At 41.6% G+C, this 16941-nt stretch overlaps 1 long non-coding RNA gene across 1 annotated transcript in view; it reads left to right on the top strand.

Annotated features, from left to right (window-relative positions):
• The first annotated feature begins 4519 nt into the window (after positions 1–4519).
• LOC137217459 (uncharacterized) overlaps positions 4520–16941 on the top strand; it is a 97045-nt gene continuing 84623 nt past the window's right edge. The window contains exons 1-3 of the long non-coding RNA XR_010940101.1: positions 4520–4755; positions 4875–5022; positions 6540–6663. This is a non-coding gene — a long non-coding RNA (uncharacterized lncRNA). The remainder of the gene's footprint in view (positions 4756–4874; positions 5023–6539; positions 6664–16941) is intronic.

Here is a 16941-nt window from a genome sequence, read left to right on the forward strand (position 1 = left end):
TAAATGACACAACTAACACAGCAAGGATAGCAGTACATGGTGCACAGGGTCCCAGGATAAACCTGCCTAAACCCCTTGTGGAGATCCTAACAGGTACTGTGGCCACACATTGTTACAATAAAATATCATCTTCCTCTCACCCATGGGTTTATAGCTGTGATCGGAGCACTTATCCAAAATGCACCTCAGAGGACTTTCTTTAGGGATAGTTGAAACATTCCCTATTTTTAGAGACAGAAATTCAAGACAAACAAAACACAAGCTGCACACACAAATGCTAGCATCCAAAGAAACAAACGAACCAGTTCACAAATCAGGTAGAAGTCCAACAACTCTTTCCTCTCTCCAACAGGATACCCCACTCAAATACAAAACAAATTGGCTTATTCTGGAGAAAAAACCCCAAACGGAAGGAAATAAAGTTTCTGGCTGTACACACTGGAGCGACTTACCCTACTCTGTGGAGCCTGTTGGCTCCCAAATGTCAATTCCTTGCTCCAACTGCCTAGTGCTGGGGCAGCCAGTGCTGCTTTGGGGAATTTTGAAGGGATGATCTTCAGGACAAGTAGTCCTGGCAGTTGCTCAGGCCTTATCCCAAAATTCCCTAACTAGGGCCAGCTGGCCCTGAGCAGCAAGGCTCCTGGCTGGCTGTACCAAAATTTGTTACCAAGTCTATGCTCCTACTGCTCACTGCACAACAGGCCAATAAACAGATGAACTGTTGGGGCAAAGAATAATGACTTTATTCAAAAAGCCAGCAGACTGAGACGATGGTGACTCATGTCCCAAAAAACCATCTTGCCTGAGTTAGAATTCAGGTTTCTTTCATGCTAAAAGGGGAGGGAGTAAAGTCAAACATTTCCTGATTCCAGTCAGCCTCTGGAGGGGATGTGTTAATTTCTTCCCTTCCTGTAGTCATTCACAGGTGGGCCTGGTCAGGATGTTTCCTGTGAGCTAAACAAAGGTATTTTAGTTAAAGCTCATTAACTGGAAGGCGGGGTTCCCAGAGATGGGCTATAATGTATAATTTAAGCTTACAGGCAACATCCCTTTAGTGATTAACTTGTAATAGAATACAAAGGTTCTTCCCTGTTACATTATTATTGGGGGAGTGGAAGGTACAAACTATTGGGTGTAAGATAGGCTCAAGGATGTTATTGTACAACATGGGGGAATATAGCCAATATTTTGTAATAACTATAAAGTAACCTTTTAAAATTGTATAAAATTTAAAAAAATGTTATTTACCCACCACTGCCCTCATGTAAGATATGAATCTTGCCAATCAGAACAGTCAGAGGTTCTGGGTGTCTCAAAAACCTCTGTGCTTGTTCAAACCACCATCTTTGTTCTTAGTGGCCCCAGGAAATTAGGATATGCCAAGTCCCATCAGTGTCCCAAGACAGGTAAGACAGAAGCCAGTCCCTTGAGTAGCAGCTAGAAATGTCAGGGTGCTAGATGTGTGGTCCAATTCCTTCTCTTCTCATGGAGAAGCTGGGAGCTGGAGTTTATCACCCACTCAGTCTGCACTCTGCTAGAGAGAGGATCTATTACAAATATTTACACTCTCGTTCAGACCACACACTATTTTAACTTGTTGTTTTGCTTTTGATCACGCCCAGGGGCCTAGCGAATTCTAGGTTGTGTCAGCTCTCACAGACACGTGGGTTAGCTGGAGGGCTGGTTCTCTCTCTTGAACAAGCTAGGCTGAGGAGGTATAGGAAGTGCCCACCCAGCTGTTTAAATTCCCAGAAGACTAACGATTATTGATTAAAGCCACCTCTTAGTTCTCCGTGGTCCCAGGAGACTAGCAAATACTGGGCCCTGTCAACTCCCAGAGATAGGCTAGTTAGAAGCCAGTCCCTATGGTACAGATATAAAGGCTGGGGCACTAGATATGTGGTCCAACTCCTTCTAGGTTTTATCACTGGAGGTGGTTGGAGAAGGCACACGAATCGCCCACATGCCTGTTTGGGCTCCTGGAAGACTATTAATTGCCTGTTCTATCAGCTCCTGGATGTAGGCTAATAAGAAGCCTGACCTTCAGCCAGCAGCTGAAAATGCAGGGACATTAGGCAGTCAAATCTCTTCCAGGGAGAAACTGGAAGCTGGGCATTTTTGCCTCTTGTTCGGCATTGAGTCCAGGGGGATAACTGTGGGAAGTGCTTATTCCAGATTAGTCATTAGCTGTATGAGCTTCTGGTCCTCCATTTCTCCCTCCTCATTCTTTCTCATGTTCTATGAGTAGTGAGAAGATTATGGACATATAAGTGAATTGCCTTAGAGACTGTCATGGAAAAGACATTCTACACACTCAAGACCTTACTATGAGAGAAAGCTGAGCTGTAAAACTAAGAATAGTGAAATTATGTCATCATCTATTAATCCAAAGTTGCTTCTGAAGGACCACATGTCCCAGGGAGAAGAAGAAAGAGGAATACCATTGATGCTTGAACAATACAGGGGTTAGGGTCACTGACCCTCTGTGCAGTCAAAAGTCAGTGTATAACTTTTAGTCAGCCCTCAGTATCTGAGATTCTGCATCCAAGGATTCAACCAACTGAAGATTGTATGGTACTGTAGTACATATTTATTGAAAAGTATCTTCCTGGAAGTGGACCTGTGCAGTTCAAACCCATGTTGTTCAAAGGTTAACTGTTAACCCTTTATAAGCAAACTTTCCTCTACACTGCTTCATTATACAAAGACAAAATTAAGAACTATAACCATGAACCCTTATCAGTGGTCTTCAACTTATGTCAGGAGGAAAGCCAGATTAAAATTCACCTAACATTGATTGACTATTCACTGTGTACAAGTGATTCTCCTAGGCTTTTTTTTTTTTTAGCTCATTTAACAAAGCTCACACATCAATGATAAGGGTTTCTTGAAAGTGGAGTCATAACAGACAATTAATTTTAGTTCTGGTCCATTGCCTCCAGGCCTTTATATTAACACTTAATTTGCTCTCAGATTTTAAATCAAAGGACTGCTCCTCCCTGTCTCGAGTCTAACCTACAAGCAGGTTAGTACTATCATCCCAACTTTTCAACATTAATATTGGAAATACTGAAGCATGATTTGGGAGAATGTACAGCTGTCCTTGAGCCTATTCTGATTTGGAAAATAAAGAAGCCCTTGCTTCTCCCTGAAACCAAGAGGACTTGAGTTAAACCTTGACTTTTTTTACCGGCTACAGCAGGAAGAGCAAGGAAGACCTTAGGACTAAGCCATTGGCTTCTGCAGTCCCTTCTGGGGTTACTGAAAGGGCTCTTGGTCTCAACTAGGACAGTGCCTGGTTGTGGGCAGAACAAGGTTTTGATAAAATTCAAGTGTTGGATAAGTCCTTGGAAATCATCTTATTTCCCCACCTTTAGCCTGTTTTGCAGATAGAGAAAGCAAATCCCAGAGAGAGCATATACAGTTCTAAGAGGAAGCTGATCACCCATCATAGTCACTGAGTGGGCATAGTAATGCTCTGTGCAAAGGCATAAAGTAACACTGCCCCTTTAAAAGTAATGTTTATGTTTTCTTCTCTAATATTGAGAAATATAAAGAAAAATATAGTCCATAATTTCACTGTCCAGTTGATTCTTCCACCCACTGTCATTTTTTACTAAGTAAAAATAATGTATGAACATGGTTAAAATATAGAAATATTACAAAAAGAAAAGTAAAAACCACCTTCCCCTAAAGTTCCTCTCTTCAGAAATGACCACTGTTAACAGTTTCTTTTGATTCCTTGGGAAAAAAAATATGCATATACGTGGATTTTTGTTTCTGCATATTGTCTTATACATTTTTATTTATATAAAGGAAAATACTATGCATACAGCTATGTGTCTTACTGAATCACTTCATTTATCTTGGAGATCCTTCTATACCATGATATACTGGTATATGTCAAAAACTCTGTGTTTTTTGTTTTTTTTTTTTTTTTGCAGTACGCGGGCCTCTCACTGTTGTGGTCTCTCCTGTTGCGGAGCACAGGCTCTGGACATGCAGGCTCAGCGGCCATGGCACACGGGCCCAGCCGCTCCGCAGCATGTGGGATCCTCCCAGACCGGGGCACGAACCCACGTCCCCTGCATCGGCAGGCGGACCCCCAACCACTGCTCCACCAGGGAAGCCCAAAAACTCTGTTTTTATTTTTATTTATTTATTTATTTTTTAAAAAAACTCTGTTTTTAATTGGCAGTTTTGTGTTTAATCATGTAGACATATTGAGTCATTTAACTGTGCCTTTACTGATGGATGCCGTGTTTCTATTTCTTTGCTATTACAAACTGATTCAATGAACATCTTTGTCCATATACCTTGGGGCACTTTTGCAAGTATAGCCAGAACCTAGAAGATTGCCTGTCACATCGTAGGCATTCAGATATTTGTTGAATGAACATCCATAGAGATTTTTAGCAATAAGAAATGCTGAGTGAAAGGTATATGCATTTGATATTTTCACATTGCCAAGATTCCCTCCAGAAAGAGCTCTTCAATTTACACTCCCAGCAAGTGTTTGAATGCCCAGGCATGCTGTAACCTACATAACAGCCTCCTGAAGAATTATTGGGGCAGAAAATAATCATAGCCCAACCAATCCTAGCTACCAGATGTAGCTATTGTGCTTTTGAAGGATAAGTGTAACAGTTCCTGGGAGGGTTGTAACACTTAAAACAAGAAGGAAACCTGAACAAGAGAAATGATCCTGAACAGATCTGGGGAGAAGAACAGAGGCCTGGAGAAACATCTATTGAGGTATATCTACAACTCCTGCAGTCTTTCTGAATCCTGCATCTTTTCAAAGGTTCTATGGAAATCTGCCTTGGGGATGTCTAATCTACTTCTCTCTAATTGGAATTTGGGTTACTGTCTAGCACGGGGAGAGAAGAGGCAATGGGCAGGCTGCATTCCCCTAAGCAACTTGTGATTTCCAAGGATACAGCACCACTGTACTGCTGTGCATTCTCTGTGAACAACTAAGGGCTTTTTGTTGAGGACAAACTCCGTGATTATCTGGAGCATGTGAGTAGCCCCTCCCCTCCTCTCTCTCTTGCCTTCTGCCTCGGGTCTGAAACACTGAGCTTTTGTGATTGGGTGGGGTTGTGGGATGGAGTTGGACAGTTGGCTCTGTTTTCTATAAGACGTGAAGCAAAAAAATGTGAGCAGCCAAAGAGTAGGTCTCCTTACCAAGGCTGCTATGGGAGCTGCAGCATTAATTTTCACAACTTCAGTCCAAAGGACCTAGCCTGGATCCCACCCTTGAAACTTTGGGTGGGGCTCACCAAATTCAGGAGTGTATGTGCTGGGAGGAGAGAGTGCATAAGTAGGGGAGGACACAGATATCCTGCAACCTCTGGGCCTTTGTGGATCATGGAATCTAGGGGACATGCCTTGCAGGGGTCCCAGGCAGACGTGAAGGGACAGACCGGGAGGCTGGAATGGCCAAGGTACCATTCAGAGTGGAGCTTTCTCTCGGGTTCCTGTGTAGATCCCACGTGTCCACAGTTGTAGCCCCACCAGTCCAAGAGATAGTCCAGGAATTAACGTAGGGGCAACCTTTGGGGTGTAAGACTAAAGAGAACACAGTGTCGGTCCCCCTGTCCTACCTCTCCTCAGCTGTGGCCCTTGGAAACTGAGGATTTCCAAAGCATGTGAAGTCATCCCCTTGCCCTCTGAGTTACTACCTCAGTCCCAGAGAGGCAGTGGGTTGATAGCAACCCATAACTGGCAGCAATGATACTACCACAGTTCTGATGTCTCTAAGTTAGGTGCCTCAAGTGGTCTCCCCACAAAGACCCTGGAGAAGTCCGCTTCTCTCCCTGTTCCTTTCTCTCACAAGGCAGGCACAGCAGGAGAGGGCGTCCAATCTTCTGAAGTACCTTAGTGTTACAGGGCCCTGCTGGTCTCCTGCCTGTTGGCTTTGCTCTCTGGCTGCACTTTGCCCTGAGAGCAAAGAATTTAATGTCTGCCTTGGGTACCTATGGCCACAGCTACATGGCCAGATTCTGATTTATCTGGGCTCTGATGCTTTTTGTACTTGTCACTGACAGACTGAATATACAAACAGACAATGGCCAGATCATATATGTCAATAGAACTCTGACACAGGTAAGAAGCCCAGGAAACCAAACCATAAACTGCAGCAACCAGCCCAGGAAGGCAAACTATAATCTCTGTAGCAACTGGCACAGAATGGTCATAACTTTGTCATTGACTGCCAGTCTCCTTAATTTTGTTCCACTTCCAACTCAGGACCAACCAGGAAAAACCAAATGTCCTTCCCAAATCAATCACATAAGATTTCCAGCTTCTTGTTAGCCTGCTTCCAGCTTCTCCATGCCAACAACTTCTAAAAAGAGCATACCTGAAGCCTCCTCTTTTTTGACTCCCCTGTGAGAAAGCTTTCCCACTCCACTGATAGCCTCTGAGCTCTGCCAAACATAAGTGATAATGGCTGACTCCCTTGCTATAGCAAGGTCTGAATAATAGCTGTTTATTTTCATATGGGTGATCTTAGTTTATTTCTATGGTTTTCCTAGAGGCTTCTCCCGGACATGATTTACATTGCCCATCCCACAGTACCCCAGCCTTGGATGTGCAGCACCCATGTAGGGCCCTGTGCTTTTCTGCTCACTACATGTCAAGTCCACAGAGATTTTGTAAGTAAGTACCAGATATGAACTCCACTGTCTGTATCTTAAGTTCCTTGTCTATTCTCAGTTTGCTACCTGGGTTTTGATATTGGCTGACATTTATTTGGCATCCTCGGTATAAATAGGACTTTCCTTTCATACAGTTTTTCTCTCTTTTGTGCCTTTACTTTGTGTTGTGTTGTGTTTTTTTTTTTTTTTTGGCGGTACGTGGGCCTCTCATTGTTGTGGCCTCCCATTGTGGCCTCTCCCATTGCAGACGCACAGGCTCAGCAGCCATGGCTCACGGGCCCAGCTGCTCCGCTGCATGTGGGATCTTTCTGGACCGGGGCACGAACCCGTGTCCCCTGCATCGGCAGGCAGACTCTCAACCACTGCACCACCAGGGAAGCCCTGTGTTGTGTTTTTTAATAGTGTCATTTATTATAACGAGAATTACAGGTAGAACACTGAAGCAGGCCCTATAAGCCTCACAAGCCAGTGAGTTTTTGATTCTCAATGGACTGGTTCCAACCAGATGAAATCTGCTGTGAGTCACCAGTAAAACAAGATAAAATTCTCTTTCAATTCTGATATTTTTGTCCTGAGAGCTTGGCTTTCATTCAGAGAGAGCATTCTCTTTGGCTTTCCATCTGCCTGGTGGCACAAATTCTTGGGTCTGTGTTCAGAGGTGGCTAACCATTAGGTTGGGGGGACCTGAGACACAAATTGTAATTTCAACTAAAAGTAGCTACTTTTCATGGGGCTGTATACGTTTAAATTGTCACCTCCTCTAGGAAAATCTCCTGATATATATATCCTCTCATTATAATTTTAACTGTGCCTATTTCTCTAAATGGCATAACTTCATAAAGGATGGCTTGGGATTTCAATGGGGGAACATTTGAATTGAACAAAATCATTTATTTGTGAGGCTCCTTAGAAGAGAAAAGGAATAATATTTCTCAGGCCCAACGGGAAGCAGTTTTTTATTGGTAAGCAAAGGCCTTCAAACAAAATTCTGATTTGGAAATTGTAACACTAAAAGATTCGTTAGCCAAAGCTAGGGAGAAATTTGACGAAGTTAAGCAACAACAAACTAAATTCATTTCCCTAGTTAGTGCTCCCACTCCTTGCTTTCTAGTTGTCTTCCTATATCATCTCTTTCTCTTTGCAACACAAATGTCCATCAATGACAGGTGGATAAATATGTGGTACATACATACAATGGAATGTTATGTAACTATCAAAAAGAATGAGGTACTGATATATTGTACAAGGATGAAACTTGATACCATTATACTAAATGAAAGTAGCCAGATTCCTCAAAAATCACATATTGTAAGACAGTTGTGGGGATTTCTAGGTTTCACTGGATATTTAGGTTATGGTTGTCAAGTTTTTTCTGATATTTTGACGCCTCTTTATGAATTGACTAAATCCATAGTAAAAGAGTCTCTCCTCTGGGAATCCAAACATGAACAGGTCTTCTGTAACCTTAAGAAGTTCTTCAGTAGCCTCCTTTCCTAGGCATCTCTAACTACAAAAAAAGGCTTTTTGTCTACTTGTTCATCAGACAAATGTTTAGGCTTCATGGGACCCACCAAAAAACATTGTATACTAGGACCTAGATGCAAAGGTTTATCCACTTTTGCCATAGGGCAATAGCTGCCACTGTAAAACTTGTTGATGCTTCTGCTGTATTAGTTCTAGGATCCACACTTCAGCTCTTGGTTTCTCATGCAGCAAAGACATTACTACTGACTGAGAACAAACAACACATTTCATCTATGAATTAATCTCTGTTACTCTCTCTCTCTGTCACGTTACTATTTACCACTGCAAAACCCTGAATCCTGCCACTCTCCTTCCACTAATAGAAGAAGGGGGACCCCACAATTGTCTTACCAAAGCTGGGTCATTTCTCTTTTTTTTTTTAAGATATAAGGCATGAAAAAATTTACTCTTTTTTAAAATGTGAAATCCATTGGTTCTTAGCATACACAGAGTTATGCAACTATCACAACTATCTAATTCAAGGATATTTTACTCACTCCAAAAAGAAACCCTGTACCTATTAAAAGTCACTCATCATTCTTCCCCTCCCCCCAGCCCTTGGCAATCACAAATCTGCTTTTGGTCTCTATGGATTTGCCTACTTGGCACATTTCATATAAATGGAATTGTACAAAATGTGTATTTTTTGGTCTGGTTTCTTTCATTAAGCATAATGGTATCAAGGTTCATACATGTTGCAGCACACATCAGTACATAATTCAGGTCATTTTCTAAACATCTTTATTGGAGTATAATTGCTATACAATGTTGTGTTAGTTTCTGCTGTATAACGAAGTGAATCAGCTATATTTATACATATATCCCCATATCCCCTCCCTCTTGCGTCTCCCTCCCACCCTCCCTATCTCACCCCTCTAAGTGGTCACAAAGCACCGAGCTGACCTCCCCATGAGATGCAGCTGCTTCCCACTAGCTATCTATTTTACATTTGGTAGTGTATATATGTCCATGCCACTCTCTCATTTCGTCCCAGCTTACCCTTCCCCCTCCCTGTGTCCTCAAGTCCATTCTCTACGTGTAATTCAGGTCAGCATGCAGTGAATTCTCTCAGTTTTTGTTTTTGGAGATTTTGGGAAACCCCTTTTTTTAAACTTTATTTTTACATTGTGGCAAAATACACATAATATGATATTAACCATTTTAAAGTGTACAATTTGGTGACATTAACACTTTGGTGAAATCATCAGCACTATCTAGTTCAAAAATTTTTTCATCATCCCAAATGGAAACCCCATACCCACTAAGCAGGCACGCCATATTATCCCCTCCCCAAGCCCTTGGAAATCACAAATCGACCCTTTATCTCCATAGATTTGTCTATTCTGTGTTTTTCATATATATGGAATCATAAAATATGGGGCTTTTTGTGTCTGGCTTCTTTTACTTAGCATGCTTTCGAGGTTCACGCATATCATAGCATGTATCAGTACATTACCTTTTATTGCTGAATAATATTTCATCGTGTGGACATACCACTTTTTTTTTTGGCTGCACTGCAAGGCTTGCAGGATCTTAGTTCCCTGACTAGGGATTGAATCTGGGCCATGGCACTGAAAGCACTGAGTTCTAACCACTGGATCACCAGGGAACTCCCTGGAAATACCACATTTTATTTACCCATTCATCAGATGTTTCCAACGTTTGGCTATTCTCAAAAGAGTGCTGCTATGAACATTTGTGTACAAGTTTTTGTCTGAACACCAGTTGTCCATTCTTTTGGGAATAAGTCTAGGAATGGAATGGCTAGGTCACATGATAATTCTAATATTACCTTGCTACAGAACAACCAAACTATTTTTCAGTGGCAGCACCATTTTACATTACCAACAGAAAAGTACGTATGTTCCGATTTCTCCACATCCTTGAACACACTCTTTATTTTCCCCTCTGTTTTTTTATTATGGTCATCCTAGTGGATATATCACTGTGGTTTTTATTTGCATTTCCCTAATGAAAATGATGTTGAGCATCTCTTGCTGAGCTTGTTGGCCATCAGTGTATTTACTTTGGAGTCAAGTCCTTTTCCCATTTTAAAATTGTGTTGTTTTCCTTTGGTTGTTGAGTTACAAGAAAGTGTCTGTATATATATTCTGAATACTAGACACTTATCATATATATAACTTATAAATACTTTCCCATTCTGTGGGCTGTCTTTTTACTCTCTTGATCATGTCCTTTGATGTTCACAAGTTTTTAATTTGGATGAAGTCTAGTTTATCTATTTTTTTTTGCTGCTTATACTTTTGGTGTTATATCTAAGAAAACACTACTAAATACAAAATCATGAATATTTACTTCTATGTTTTCTTCTAAGGGTTTTATTGTTTTAGCATTTATATTTAGGTCTTTGATCCATTGTGAGTTAATTTTCTGTATATGAGTGGGGAAGGAGTCCAACTTCATTTTTTGCATGTACTGATCCAGTTATCATAGGACCATTTGTTAAAGAAATTGCTCATTCCCTGTTGAATGGTCTTGGCACTCTTGTCAAATATCAATTGAACATAGGTCAGATCAAGATGGCAGAGTAGTAGGATGTGGAGCTCACCTCCCCCAACAAACACATGAAAAATACATCTACATATGGAACAATTCTCATGGAAAATTAACTGGAAATTGACAGAAGAATTCCTATACAACCAAAGCTGCAAGAAAGATTTCCACATAAACTGGTAGGATGAAAAAAAAGGCATAAGGTTGGGACCTCTACACTGAAAGGAAGAAAAAGTCTACACAGGTGGACCCTCACCCTAGGGAGTTAGTGGGTCAAGCCACAGATAGGGCATCCCAGTCTTGGGATCCTATGTGGAGTAGACACGACCCTCTGGCTGCTGGGAGAACCACTGGGACAGATACAAGGGCTGGAGAAGCCTAGACTGTACTTGCAAAGACTGTGTGTGTGCTGGCTTGGAACAGACAGGGTGGAGAGAGCTTTGCATTGGCAGCTGCCACCTTGCCACACTCTCCAATCTGAGCTGAGTGAACACCCCAGCCTTGCTCACTCCACACCACATCTTGGCAGGGGATCTGGGTCAGCCAGGCCCTGGGAAAAGACTCAGTCTAGCTACACAGAGACAGCCCAGGAAGCCTGGGGTGTGGTCTGGGTAGGGCAATGGCAGCCACTGTCAATGCTCACTCAAGCTGCTCCACAAGGGACACTGTGCCCAGGGTGCCATGGTCTATTTCCCAGCTGAGCAAGGGCTCTGGCCCCACCTACTCTATGCCACAGCTTGGCACTGGACCTGGGGCAGAAAGGTCCTGGGAGAAGACTACCACTGAGGCAGCCCAGATCTCTGATGGCAGAACAGCCACCTCAATTCCTGCCACTACAACACCCCACGCCCCACACTCAGCCTAGTGAATGCTCTAGCCCCACTCACTCCATGCCACAGCCTTACACTAGATCAGGGATGACCAAAACAGGGGAAGAGATGTGACTTTGGGCTGCATCAGAGCAGAGCTGTGGACACCTACACAGGCAGTGCATTGGTCCTCTGTTAGTGCAAGGGCCTCACTTGCTTCAGCAACCCTCTCTTTTGGGGCAGGGCACACACTCAAAGGAAACAGAGCCTCATCAAGCCTGGCCCTTAGGGCTTCTACTCTAACAACTGGGGAGCAGACTGAGCCCATGACAGGACAGTGACAGCCATAAAGCAAAGAGGAACTCCCACTTCACAACCTGCACAAGCTTTAGATCTTCCAACATCAACCACACCCCCTATAAATGTGACAGCAGCCAGCACACACTGAGGAAAGCTGTGGCTGACATCCATATAAAAACCAGCCCTTGTCCAAAGACATTGGACACACATAGTCTACACATGGATGCTCCCACATAAAAACACTCCTCCAAAACCAGAGCAGATAACTGTTTTTCCTAAATTCATAGAGACAGAGAAAGTTAAGTAAAATGGAAATGGCAGAGGAACTATTCCCAATTTAAAAAGCAAGAGAGGGGCTTCCCTGGTGGCACAGTGGTTAAGAATACACCTGCCAATGCACGGGACACGGGTTTGAGCCCTGATCTGGGAAGAACCCACATGCTGCAGAGCAACTAAGCCGGTGCACCACAACTACTAAGCCTGTGCTCTAGAGCCCATGAGCCACAACTACTGAGCCCCCAAACCACGACTACTGAAGCCTGCACACCCTAGAGCCCATGTGCCACAAATACTGAGCCCATGTGCTGCAACAACTGAAGCCTGCACTCCTACAGCCCATGCACCACAACAAGATAAGCCACCACAATGAGAAGCCAGTGCACTGCAACGAAGAGTAGCCCCCACTCTCCACAACTAGAGAAAGCCCACGTGCAGCAACAAAGACCCAATGCAGCCAAAAATAAATAAAATAAATAAAAAGTTTAAAGTAAATAAATAAATAAAAAACAAGAGAAAGCCCCCTGAAAGAATAAATAAAGAAACAGAGCTCGCCAAACTACCAGACCCAGAGTTCAAAAAGGTGGTAATAAAAATGCTAACTCAATTAAGAAAGATTATCAATAGAAATGCAGATCACTGTAACAAGGATCTAAAAACTATAAAGATGAACCAATAAAAATAGATAATTTGATTTCTGGGGTACAAAGCAATCTAGAAGAAATGAATAGCTGACTAAATGACACAGAAGCAAATAATCTGAAGGACAGAATAATGGAAATCACCCAATCAGAACAGCAGACAGAGAGACAAATGCAAAAAAATAAAAGCAGAATAAAAGGTCTATGGGATAATATAAAATGTGCCACCTTACACACAATAGTGGTTCCAGAAGGAGAAGAGAGAAGGAGATCAAAAAAGTATTTGAGGAAATTTTGGCTGAAAACATCCAAAACCTAAAAAAGAAACTGATATCCAGGTACAAGAAGCACAGAGCATCCTAAGCAAGATGAATACAAACACACCTACACCAAGATATACTGTAATCAAAATGGCAAAAGTTAAAGATAAAGAGAGGATTCTAAAGCCAGAAAGAGAAAAACAGAGTCATTTACAAAGGAACCCCCATAAGGTTATCAGCTGATTTCTCTGCAGAAACTTTGCAGGTCAGAAAGATGTGGCATGATATATTCAAAGTCCTGAAAGAGAAAAACCTACAACCTAGGATACTCTACCCAGCGAGATTATCATTTAGAATAGAAGGAGAGATAAAGAATTGCTCAGACAAGCAAAGATTAAAAGAATCCCACAAGCTGCACAGTACAGCCAAAATAAATGAATGAATGAATAAATAAATAAGCCAGTACATAGATTGAAAAACAATGAAAAAATTTTTGTAAAAGTGATTATAATTACAATGAACAGGAGAGCAATCAAAATGGCAGAGTAGAAGGACATGAAGTTCACCCCCTCCCACAAACACATCAAAAAATACATCTACACGTGGAAAAGTTCTCACAGAATACCTGCTGAGCACTGGCAGAAGACCTCAGGCTTCTGAAAGGACAAAAAGAATCCCCATGTAACCGGGTAAGAAAAAAGAAAAAACAGAGAGAGAGAGAGAGAGAAAGGAATCTGGATGGGACCTGTGCCCCTAGGAGGGAGCTGTGAAAGAGGAAAGGCTCTCACACTCTGGGGAGCCCCCTCACTGGTGGGGAGACAAGCAAAGATGGAGGGGGAGCTTCAGAGATTTGGAGGACAGTGCAACAACCAGTTTGCAGAACAGAGAGAGACCTGCACAGATGGTCCATGCCACTGCCCTGTGCTCCCCAGACTGAGACACCCTGCAGTGCAGGTGGGGGCTGGGTGCCAAAGTTAGGGCTTCAGAGGTCAGACTCAGGGAGAGGACTGGGGTTGGCTCTGCAGAGACAGCGTGAAAGGTCTGGAGTGTAGTGCACCCACGACTGGGGGTATGAGTAGAAGGAGCCCAGGCTTGCTATAGAGGCAAGGCACCATTGTTGGAGGGCATGTAAAGGGAAGGGCAGGGCCACCATAACAGCCTGTTTCTCTGAGTACATGATCTCAGCCAACAGGGCACCACCTCCAAGGGACCCAGGACTGAGATCAGCCGTGGGCTCCAGAGGTAAGTGCAAGCAGTGGGTGCTGCCACTGTTACTATCACAGGCTACAGGGGTGAGTGACAACCACCACATCTATACACCCCTTATCAACACACGCAGCACACACTGAGGAAAGAGGTGACAGGCATCCATGCTAAAAACAGACCTCACACCAAAAATGTTAAACCCATGCAAGTAACACAGGGATGCTCTGGTATAAAAATAGTCTTCAAAGACCACAGTAGATAATCATTTATCCTAAACTCACAGAGTAAGAGAAATATGAGGAAAATAAAGAAGCAGAACAACCACTCCCAGTTAAAAGATCAAGAGAATTCCCCTGAAAGAACAAACAATGAAAGAGATCTCTTCAATCTAATAGACACCAAATTCAAACAGGAGATAATGAAAATACTGAAGGAACTAAGCAAGCAACAGAAATGCAGACTACTGTAAAAAGTAACTAGAAACTATAAAACAGAGCCAAGAAAAATTAGAAAATTCATTTACAGAGATGAAAGCTGAGCTAAAGGCAATGAATAGCAGAACAAACAATGCAGAAAAACAAATTAGTGACATGGAAGAAAGCATAATGGAAATCACCCAACCAGAACAGTAGACAGAAGGCCAAATGAAAATAGTATGAGACAGATAAGATAATATAAAGTGTGCCAATCTACACATAATAGGGATTCCAGAAAAAGAAAGAGAAAAGGGGATCAAAAAAGTATTTGAAGAAATTATGGCTGAAAACTTCCCAAACCTAAAGATGGAAACAGATATCCAGGTACAGAAAGCACAGAGGGTCCCAAACAAGATGAACCCAAACAGACCTACACCAAGACATATTATAATTAAAATGACAAAATTTAAAGAGAGAATTCTGAAGGCAGCAAGAGAAAAACAAAGAGTGAATTACAAGGTAACCCCCATAAGGCTATCAGCTGATTTCTATACAGAAACATTGCAGGACAGAAGGGAGTGGAAAAACATACTCAAAGTCCTGAAAGCGAAAAATCTACAACCTAAGATATTCTACCAGCAAGATTATCATTTAGAATAGGAGGAGAGATAAAGAATTTCTCAGGCAAGCAAAAACTAAAAGAATACAGCAATACTAAACCTAACCTAAAAGAAATATTGAAGTTTTCTCTAAATTGAAAAGAAGCAAGAAGCTATAGAAAAGAGAAAATCACAATTGGAAAGTAAATCACTTAAATAAGCCAGTATACAGATTAAAAAGGGAAAATTTTTTTTAAAAATTTTGTGAAAGTGATAATAACTACAAAGAACAGCAAAAGGATAAACATGAAGATGTATAAGAGGACATCAAAATCATAAAATGTGGGGGAGGAGAGTAAGAAAATAGATTTCTTCCTAGAATATGTTTGAGCCTATACAACTATCAGTCTAAAGTAAGTAGATATAGGAAGGGGTTAACATACATGAAAAATAGGGTAACCACAAGTCAAAAAGATATCACAGATTCACAAAAAACAAAAAGAAAACACAAGCATTAAATAAAAGGAGGATTTCCCTGGTGGTGCAGTGGTTAAGAATCCACCTGCCAATGTAGGGGACACGGGTTCAAGCGCTAGTCCAAGAAGATCCCATGTGCTGGGGAGCAACTAAGCCCATGCACCACAACTACTGAGCCCACGTGCCACAACTACTGAAGCCTGTGTGCCTAGAGCCCATGCTCCACAACAAGAAGTCACTGCAACGAGAAACCCAAGCACCACAATGAAGAGTAGCCCCTGCTCACCACAACTAGAGAAAGCCTATGTGCAGCAACAAAGACCCAGTGCAGCCAAAAATAAATAAATAAATACATTAAAAATAGAGTAGGCTATCATTTAATAAACAAACAAATAAATAAATAAGATAAAAGGAAATCATCAAACAACAAAAGGAAGAACAAAAAGAAAAAGAAAGGAACAAAGAAGAAATAGAAAATCAATGGAAAACCAAGGTTTAAAATGGCAATAAGTACTTATTTATCAATAATTACCTTAAACGTCAATGGACTCCAATGCTCCGATCAAAAGACACAGAATGGCAGATTGGATAAAAAAAACAAGAACCTGTGATATGCCACCTACAAGAGACCCACTTAGAGCAAAGGACACACATAGATTGAAAGTGAGGGGATGGGAAAAGATATTTCATGCAAATGGAAATGACAAGAAAGCAGGGGTCATGATTCTCATATCAGACAAAATAGACTTTAAACAAAGGCCATAGAGAAAGATAAAAAAGGACACTATACAATGATAAATGGATCAATACAAGAAGAGGATTTTACACTCATCAAAATATATATACACCTAATATAGGAGCACCCACATACATAAAACAAATACTAACATACATAAAGGGAGAAATTGACAGGAATACAATAATAGTAGGAGATTTTAACACTCCACCCTCATCAATGAAGAGATCTTCCAGACAGAGAATCAATAAGGCAACAGATATACTAAATGATACAATAGATCAGTTAGACTTAATTGATATTTTCAGGACATTATATCAAAAAAAAAATACACATTCTTTTCAAGTGCACATGGAACATTCTCTAGGATTGACCACATACTAGGGCACAAAACAAGCCTCCACAAATTTAACAGTATAGAAGTTATCTCAAGCATCTTTTTTTTACCACAGTGGCATGAAACTAGAAATTAACTACAGAAAAAGAAATGAGAAAAAAACAATTACATGGAGACTAAACAA

Source organism: Pseudorca crassidens, chromosome X (genome assembly GCF_039906515.1).
Source record: "Pseudorca crassidens isolate mPseCra1 chromosome X, mPseCra1.hap1, whole genome shotgun sequence".
Taxonomy (NCBI): Eukaryota; Metazoa; Chordata; class Mammalia; order Artiodactyla; family Delphinidae; genus Pseudorca; species Pseudorca crassidens.